The following is a 10,080-nucleotide window of genomic DNA, read 5'->3' as shown; positions in this document are numbered from 1 at the left end:
GATGAGGATTGTAGCCCAATGCAGCTACTGCTCTGGAAACGGCTTCATAATGTAGACATGCCCAAGCCCAACACTACTTTTATGGTACAGTGGAACCTTGATTCTTGAATGCCTTGGTACTTGAACATTTCAATTCCCAAACGCCAAAAACCCGGAAGTGTTCTGGTTTTCGAATGTTTTTCAGAAGCCAAACGTCCGATGCGGCTGTTGGCTATTGTTTCTGATGCGCCTGCACCAATCAGAAGCCCTGCCTTGGTTTTCGAACGTTACGGAAGTCGAATGGACTTCCGGAATGGATTATGTTTGAGAACCAAGGTACCACTGTATTTCACTGGCATTGCCATATTTTCAGCACTGTAGTCTTAATCATACTTATTGTGTGTGTGTGATTACCTGATGCTTTAAACACACAAAATATGACTTACTCCATCTTGCAAATATGTCTGATTGGTCATGTTGGATGCAGGGTGTTAGGCTTGATGGATCCTTGGTGTGTTCTTGTATTCCATTGTTAGAACATGGATGCACAAGAGACAACTCCAACCTTGAAATGCTAAATAAGCCAGCATCTGTTCTTTCAGGCCTACATGCCCATATTTCCCCTTGCGCCTCATGGTTCAGCTGCCATAGTTACATGTGTAATTGTCTTCTGCTGGAACAGCACAGCTTTTGACTCAGTGCACAAGCTGGCAATTACCCGTGTTATGCCAAGACAAGGGGACTTGAATGTAATCATGTCCCAATCATCCAACTCTCAGTAGCAGATATGGTTGTGCTGTTAAGATAATGAATATTTAAAAGCTAACATAAGGATAACAAACATAAACCCTTTACTAACCTCTTTAGTCTAAAGACAATAGCAGCATTGTCTTTTAAATGTTCTTCATTAATAAATGCAAAGTAGAAAAGCATTATATTTCTAAAAAGAACTCTGAGAAGATTGCATTAAAATTCGTGCTTTAAATTCTCTATTATAAAGCAAATGTAATTGTAGTCACACAGTACTTAACTAACAAAATAGCAACAAGCAAACTGTACTGGTAGAAATCATCATCATCATATGCCACCCATCTGACTGGGTTTCCCCAGCCACTCTGGGCAGCTTCCAACATATTAAAACACAGTAGGACACCAGACATTAAAAACTTCCATATACATAATATGCATGAAATATTGCCCTGAGCCGCAAGTACAGTGGTATCTCAGGTTACAAACGCTTCAGGTTACAAACTCCGCTAACCTGGAAGTAGTTGCTCTGGGTTGCAAACTTTGCCCCAGGATGAGAAGGGAAATTGTACAGCGGTGGCATCAGGCCCCATCAGCGAAAGCGCACCTTGGGTTAAGAACAGTTAAATTCTTAAGGGTTAAGAATGGACCTCTGGAACGAATTAAGTTCGTAACCCGAGGTACCACTGTACATACACAGAGACAGTTAGGTTGAGTTAGGACTGTAAACAGTGAAGTCAGAGGGAATGAAATGCAGAAACTACAGTCAGTGATAATTATATTATTAGCAGAGGCCATTCACACAGAAAAAAACTTGTTGTTAAGACAATTAACACATGTAGGGTGATTTTAAAAAAATTGATTCACATTGAACCTTTTAATTACTGTTTTTCAAATTTCACTCTGAAGTTTCTTTTCAGTATGACCACTTTCCAGTCAGCTATGAAGTGTCCCGATTTCATGCTTCTAGAACACTCTGTAACTGACCTTAAAGTCAGTTCACAGTGAGGTTTCCAAATCACAATGAGAGTTCTCAATTTATTCCATTTTTCAGTTGCTTGGCGGAGGGGTGGGGTAAATCTAGAGTGTGTGTTCCTGGCATTTGGCAATTGGACAGATTAGAGATTCTGCTGTTTTACCATCTGCCTTGCTGCCCAGCAATCTCCCTGCCTGAGCTGACAGAGCTGGTGTAGGAAATGATGTTGAGGACTCCCAGACTACTGGTTTTAAGGGACTTCAACATCCATGCTAAGGCGACTGGCTCTTGGATGGCTCAGAACTTCATGGCTGCCATGATGATCATGGGGCTATCTCAAGTTGTCACTGGCCAAATGCATGCCACCGGCTAGCCCCACTCTGGGATTTATTCCCCTCAACTGGGCAAGAAGAGGGTGATCTGAAAGTGGGTTATATTGACATCAACCCCTTGTCATGGTCAGGCCACTTCCTGTTGAGATTTAGGCTTTTGGCACCTTTTCTCCTCCACAGATGCAAGGGACATATAAGGATGGTCACTTGCATATGCCACGACCTTGACTCCACTGCTATGGCAGATGAATCTCAAGAGGTGTCCAGAGCACTGTCTAGTCCTATTATGTTGGATGAGTTTCAGTTAGTAAGGCTCAAGGACGTGGACCAAGGTGCTTGGATCAGTCATGGATGCTTTAGTTGAGATTCCTGCACTGGAGGGTGTTGGACTAGATTACCCTTCCAACTCTACAATTCTATGATTCTATGAAAGGCCTGAGGGCACCCAAAGACATACAAGGAAGGTTCCAGGTGTGTCTCCCTGGGGAGAACATTGAAAAGGCCTGTTCTTGTGTGGCCACCCTCCACACCTTCATCAGAGAAGGGCCTCTGATCAAGACCACAGGGTTGATAGAAAGCTTGGAGTGGGGGCTTTTCTGAGATTCTATGGGAAGACTAATAATGTTTTCCATCCCTGCCCTATTTATCAATAAGCATGGCAAACAGTTGTTTCTGTATTGGTATCACGTCTTTTACCAACTGTGGCTTAGGGGCTGGGGGCTTCAAAGGCATGATATAATGATAGATAGATAGATAGATAGATAGATTAGATAGATAGATAGATGATAGATAGATAGATAGATAGATAGATAGATAGATGATAGATAGATAGATGATAGATATAGATAGATAGATAGATAGATGCCGTAGATAGACAGGCAAGCTTATTCAAGTGTAAAAAAATAAATCCTGTTTGCATTCTTCAAAGAAATCCGTGTGTTTCTAAAAAGAGCTGACAGGAATCTTTCATTTATCAAAATTAACACTGAAGTTCTGTCTGGAAATATCAGAGTTTCAGTCTCTGGAGTGCTAGTTAACACTTTGCATCTCTCTGGTGACATGAGAGCCATGGTAGGTTGGGCAGGAGGGGCAATCAAAGCATGTTAGCAAGGAGCAACACGGCAAAGCACCTGAGCTTTTCTTTTAATGAATCACTATTATATTATACAGTAAGAATCCCAAGCTGTTTCGGCTGCTCCACTTGCTGAACATTCCAGTGGCTCTTGTTTTTAAAATAATAGTGTGGCATGTAACCATGACGATGATGTTTTGCCAGTTATAAGGGTTATAATTAAAAATGAAAAACATCTGTGGCTGCTCCTGAGAGTGTTTTTCAGGGAGAACTCAAGCCCTCTATCTCTTTGCTGTGCTGACATCAGTGGGACTAATTAGGGTGCATCCATGCATATGCAATATGTCACACAATGGGACACCAAACCTTAATTAGGATTCCTCCCCCCTCTGCATTTACTATAGCAAATTAATATATCATAAATAATTCATACTTGGCATCGACAGGAATGGACCACTGTCAATTAGCTAATTCTCTGGTGGGGCGCATCCATTTTTCCTTATATTCCTAGCCTATTTGTATGCTAAGTCAGCATAATAATGACCGATGATGATAAAGGTAGTGTTCCAAGGGCACAAAGCCACAGCAGAATCCTGTCTCCATCATGTACCTCTTTACCCTGGCCTTTGACACTTTAAACGTATACTTTTAGGACACTGTCTCTTCTTGTGACTGTAATTTGTTTTCAACTGGGTTTTAATGTATTTTAAGTTGTCCCTTGCTGTGGGACCTTAGGTTGAAGGGTAGGCTATTAATAATAATTAGTAATATATTGATTTTGTTCTGTGAACTGCCCTGAGACCTCCAGGTATAGGGCGGTATATAAATTCAATAAACTAATAAAATAAATAATGATGATGATGATAGTGCACACCTCCAAACACTTGAACCACATGCTAGAGGACACAGGATGCTACTCCTGAAGGCCAACCATGTTTACTATGGACCTTAGTTTACTTAACAACCCAGGTTGCTTTTGGCTTCTGCAACTTCTGCAGTTGAGATAAATTAGTAAAGCAACAACCTTCAAACCATGGTGAATGGACCAGTCTTAGTGCTCACGGGAGAAGGGTCACTTCTGACTAGGGATGTCAAAGAACTGCAACACAGTATTTCAAGGGACTGCTGGCTCACACCAACAACTCCCCATGTGTAAATGATGTGATAAAATTGCTACATAGGAATTAACATGTGAATCAACCTTTTATTCTAATCGACTTCCATTTGTAAGTTACCATATTTTTCATTCCTTAAGGTGCACCTGACCATAAGGCACACCTACTTTTTTTGGGGGGAGGGGGGAATTCAAGAAAAAAAATATGCGGCTCTTGGGGGCTTTTGCAGAAGGTGGGAGAAGTGAGAGAGCCTCGCTCTGTCCCTTCCCCCACTTCCCGCAAAAGCCAGTGATAGCCGCGCGAAGCCTCCCCAGGGCAGCGGGATGAAGGCTCCCCACTGCCCTGCGGAGCTTCATGGGCTACCCCAGAGCTGCTCAGGAGCTCAGGTTTTCCCCACCCCAGCCCCAAAAAGCAGGTCGGGGGGCAGCAGAAAGGCTGCACGCAGCCTTCCCGCTGCTCCCTGAGCTTGTGGGGCTGGCGGTGGGAGAAGCCCGGCTTTCCCCCACCCACAGCCCCAAAGAGCAGGTCGGGGCTGACAAGGGAAACCCCTGTCCCCCCCCAGCCCCAGGGAGCACACATTCGCTCCATAAGACGCACAGACATTTCCCCAAAAATTTAAAGAGGAAAAAAGTTCGTCTTATGGAGCGAAAAATACGATACTTAGAAGTCTTTTGTTTCCTCTTTATCTGATGTAACTGTGCCTGTTGCTTTTATACCCCATCCCCAATCTTCCTTTGATACTCTGGTCTCTCTGAATACCCCCCTTTCTTTACCTCCCTCTTTGTTCCTCTATCTTTGTCAAAATTTAGATTGTAAGCTTTTTGGGACCATCGTTTTTTTGCTTATGATATTCAGTAAAGTGAGGTTGCTACATAACTAAGAAAAATACTTGACACTAATTTGGATCACTGGATGATAGTTCAGCATGACCTCAGCGATGAAATTTGCCTTGAGAATTGTAATTTAGAGGTGTACCTTTTTTGTTAAAACCTACCAGAACTGGATTTCCCTGGAGGCCTGAGCTCATTTGATTCGAAAATGTTCGCATGGAGAATTTGCAATTGGTTGATTAGGTTATCTGTATCTCCATATTAACCTGGGTTTGTTTCAGTATGCTTGGCATCTGTACAGAGGCATGGATGTGTATCTGACTTCATGAATAATTACATCATCCTGCCTCCCCCACAATAATCTGCATGGATGTCTTAATCGTTGTCTCTAGTGGTGCACAGCGCTGGGCTCCCAAGGGCGCCGAGTGGGCTCTTTTGCTGTGGGCTCTGCGTGAGTTCACTGCCAAGCGAGGCGCTGAGGTGGCCACCCGGCTCCTCCCTGCGCACCTGGGATTGGTGTTGGGCTGTCAAGGGGCCCGCTCAGTGGCTTCCTCATGCTGAGAGAGGCTTTCTCCGGCTTCCTCAGGCTTCCAGCAAGGCTCCAAGTCCCTAGCCTGCCCTGAAAGGAGGAGGAGAAGGATGAGACGTAGGTGGCTGTGGGTGAGGGGGAGCCAAGGACTGCATCCTTTCCAGCCCCACGTCCCCTTTTGCTGCCTCCTGGGCAGCTCCTCTTGCCTGGGTGGGGATCACCGCCGATCGCACCCCCTGCTGCCCCACACACGCCATCCCTATGGGCGCCATGTGTGTGCCCCGCTCTGTGGGTGTTGCCGAGAGGCTTCCTCCGCCGCTGTGCCTGCCCCCCATGTGCCGCTTGGCAAGAGAGAGTTTTAATAGTTGGGTATGTGGTGGCGCTGTGGGTTAAACCACAGAGCCTCGGACTTGCCGATCAGAAGTTCGGTGGTTCGAATCCCCACCACGGGGTGAGCTCCTGTTGTTCGGTCTCAGCTTCTGCCAACCTAGCAGTTCGAAAGCATGTCAAAGTGCAAGTAGATAAATAGGTATCGCTCCGGCAGGAAGGTAAACGGCGTTTCTGTCCGCTGCTCTGGTTCGCCAGAAGCGGCTTAGTCATGCTGGCCACATGACCCAGAAGCTGTATGCCGGCTCCCTCGGCCAATAAAGCGAGATGAGTGCCGCAACCCCAGAGTCGGCCACAACTGGACCTAATGGTCAGGGTCCCTTTACCTATGTGGTGGGGTATGATTTCTATTGAGTGTGGCTGATAAGGGTCCCCTGCTCTCCCCCCCACCATGAAATTTAAAGCGGGGGGAGCCATTTCTATGATGTGGGCTGGATGAAGCATCGGTAGTTTGTGCGTCACCAGCCGTCTGTCTCCACCCTTCACCCCTTGCCTACCACTTTTATATTCGGTATTTCTGATCTTGCAACCCAGCCTTGCGATTTCATTTTGCAAAGGTCACCTTCCTGGGGCAGGTGATAATTAAAAGCAATATAAAGGTATAATTTATGCAGCAATGATAATCCTATGTAAATGCACCTGAGAGTAAGCCCCATTGTATACAGAGTCAGATTTACTTCTGAGTAGTGCTGCAGGAAGGCATAGGATATGGGAGGGGATGTCTGTCTCTCTTCTTGCACTGCTACCTCTCCCCCCCCCCCGACTTCCATTTTTATCTATTTATGCCAGCTGAAAGAAAGCTGGTGCAAAACATACCATTGCAAAGGGACAAAAAGGGGCATGTGGATGGTGGGAAGTGGGATTATTATTATTATTATTATTATTATTATTATTATTATTAATTGAATTTACATACCTCCCTATACCCCAAGATCTTGGGGCGCTTCACTGAATAAAATCAAAATATAAAACCACAAAATACATAATCAAAATAAAGACAACAACCCCAATAACCCTCACTCCCCAAAAACCACATTTTAAAAGGGCATAGGATCATCACAACATTTAAAGTAAGACAATTAACAAAGCCACTAGTTGGAAAGACCATGATCTCTGAAATGTCTGCAGGAATATTTATTGGCAACCAAATTGGCTTGGTGCCTTTCTGATACAGTTAAGCTGCAAAGCTGCATCCTAACTGTTTACTGGATCTTTGTTTATGTTTCTTGTTTTCTTTTCCCAAACAAAGATAATGTGTAAGCATGGTATCAGCTCCCTAAAAAAAGGTCAACAATTCTGGGGAACCTTTCCTAAAAAAGGTCAACAACTTTGTCACCCCCCCCCCTTAAAAAAGGTCGCTGGAGGGATCTTTGCACCACGGCACCGGATATGCTTATGATGGCCCTGATCATCTGTGTAGTATTTCAGAACTAGAGATAGATACCAGCCACTTTACCTGCCCACACTTGAGATCCACCAGCATCTAAGCTTATGCATTGCACTGCTTACACAAACAGGCCATTCCAATTAGTTACCACAGCTGCCATAATCATGTCTAACATTGATAAACACTTGCTAAGTCCTAGGAAAAGTGACATTTTCCAGTTGAAATAGGAGACCATGATAGAGATGGAGATTTTGTTCAGTCCATATTTTAAAATGAACTGGACTCATTATTAGCCGAGTTTCCAATCTGCATCGGATTTCTCACTTCTCCAATTTTTGCAGCGCAGTTTAGGTTCAAAAATCTGCACAAAAATGTGTATATTAAGGGAACGTACATGGAAAAGCATGGAGAAATGCATGATGTTTTAGGGAAAGAATGCATACAAAATAGTGCTTCATCTAAAAAATAAATAAATCCACAGATATGGGTCAGCAGAACAGACCTATAATTGAACACATAGGAAGCTGACCTGGAATGGAAATAGGATGATCTGTCCATTGTTAGTAATATTGTTCTTCTTATTGGCATCCTATGAATATAATAAAAGACTCTATGTCCATGTTCAAAGCACAGGCACTCCAGATGGTGCTATTCTGAGGTGCAGAATGATGAACTCTTTGGGTGACACCAGCTTCATGATAACAGGATTTTTTCTACGCTCCCCAGGCATGCATTAATCAGCAGTGTTCCACCTTCTGTTATATCTTACTGCTTAATTAACAAATGCAGTGAGGAGAGCTGGCAGCCAGGGGCAATGACAATGTGACAGTCGACATTGGCATGTTTTTGCACTTTATTTCAAAAATTGTTAATGTTACTCATTATAGCTTCACACAGAAGCGACTACTTCTTCACCTACCTACCACTACAAATGTGAGCAACACAAATCACATACTTAAAGAGAAGTATGGACATGAGCAACTGTATAGTCAATTCTATGACCACTTTATTAAGCTCCCATTTTAGGGAGAGAGGGCAGGAGAAGGCCAAATATTTGTTTTCATACTGAGTTCACTCAATGTCAGTAATGACCTGTCTTGTTATATGGTTCTGCAGAGCTGGTGGTTTGAGAGCAGGGGTCGGCAAGGCTTACTGGGCATGGGCTGGATCACTCCCGTGGAGATCCTCTGTGGGCCAGGCCGGACCGCCTCAGAGCGATGCTGGAAATCGCACCTGCACATGTCCACAGCACCGGAAACCGCTTCTGCGCATGCCTAGACGCCAAAAAAGCGATTTTCAGCGTCTGGGCATGCACAGAAGCGATTTCCGGCACTGCGGACATGTGCAGGCGCAATTTCCGGCAACTGGGCATGCGCAGAAGCGATTTGTGGAGCCATGGAAGAGAGTTCCTGCACTGCACTGCGCTTGTTTAGTGCAGCGGGCGGGGCCTCGCCGAGCGGGCAGGCAGCTCGGTTCAGGGGCTGCTCATGGGCCAGTTAAGCGACCCTCATGGCCCGCTTCTGGCTCATGGGCCTTAGGTTGCTGACCTTTGTTTTAGAGGCTATGCTGACCTACCCAAGAGAGGGGCAAATGTTTTGCTAAAATTGAGAAAGAAAAAGATGTGAATATGGACAGCATTGGAGCAGATATATATTATACCGTTTTCAGTACTGTAATTTTTTAAAGAATGAATACTGTTTAATTTCTGATCAGGGCACATCCCATAACTTTTTGCTGAAATCTTTTATTTATTTATAAATAAAAATATTTTATTTATTTGTTTTTCATCCCACTTTTGTTGCACTATAGAACATGAGTGCCCCTCGAGATGGCAATAATGCACTAACAGTGAGGGAGCATCTCAGAACAACTAGTGAAGTAGATTGATGTGTGGGCAGTCTAGCATAAGTGTATCACTAATGCACATGATTGCTTCAATGATATTTTGCAGAACACACACACAAACCAATCTGGGTAGAGAGGGCCCTTCGCCAAAGTTCCGATTTTGCTCTAGATGACAAATGAATATACAGCTGCCCCTCACAATGTGGAACTAGAGTTAAGGTGTAGCATCTGCTCAGCTTTCTGTGAAACAAATGCTAAAACTGATTTTTCCAGTTTGTGGCAGCCTTACTTCAGGTTCCCCAACACCATCCAAAGGTCACTTAAATCATATTTTGAATCACAGCAAGTGAGGGAAACAGTTTTTCTCCTGTGCTTGTTGTTTTTGTGAATACCGTGATACCTCGGGATACAAAGACCTTGGGTTACAAACACTTCGGGTTACAGACTCCGCTAACCCAAAAGTAGTACCTCGGGTTAAGAACTTTGCCCCAGGATGAGAACAGAAATCTCACAGCGGTGGCAGCGGGAGGCCCCATTAGCGAAAGCGCCCCTCAGGTTAAGAACGGTTTCAGGTTAAGAACAGACCTCTGGTTACAAATTAAGTTCGTAACCAGAGGTACCACTGTAATGTAAACTGTACTGTGCAAACACCCCCGTTACACCAGACTGTGTACAGGAAGGATTGGACTCTTAGTTTGTGCTAGAGTCGCCCACTTATGAACTGCACCTCTAGCTATGCCTTTAAAAGCAATTTGATCTGCAGGAATTAGCAGGTAGCGACATTAACCTCCATGCTGTCAAAAGCTTTGCCTGCTAATTGCTACAGATCAGGAGCCTGTTGGAGGCAGAGCTACAGGGCTGGTTTGAAAGTTGTCTTGTGC

The sequence above is a fragment of the Podarcis filfolensis genome (genome assembly GCF_964270895.1).
Source record: "Podarcis filfolensis genome assembly, chromosome: 3".
In the NCBI taxonomy this organism is placed as follows: domain Eukaryota; kingdom Metazoa; phylum Chordata; class Lepidosauria; order Squamata; family Lacertidae; genus Podarcis; species Podarcis filfolensis.
The sequence above is the reverse complement of the archived record's forward strand: the minus strand, read 5'-3'. Positions refer to the sequence as shown.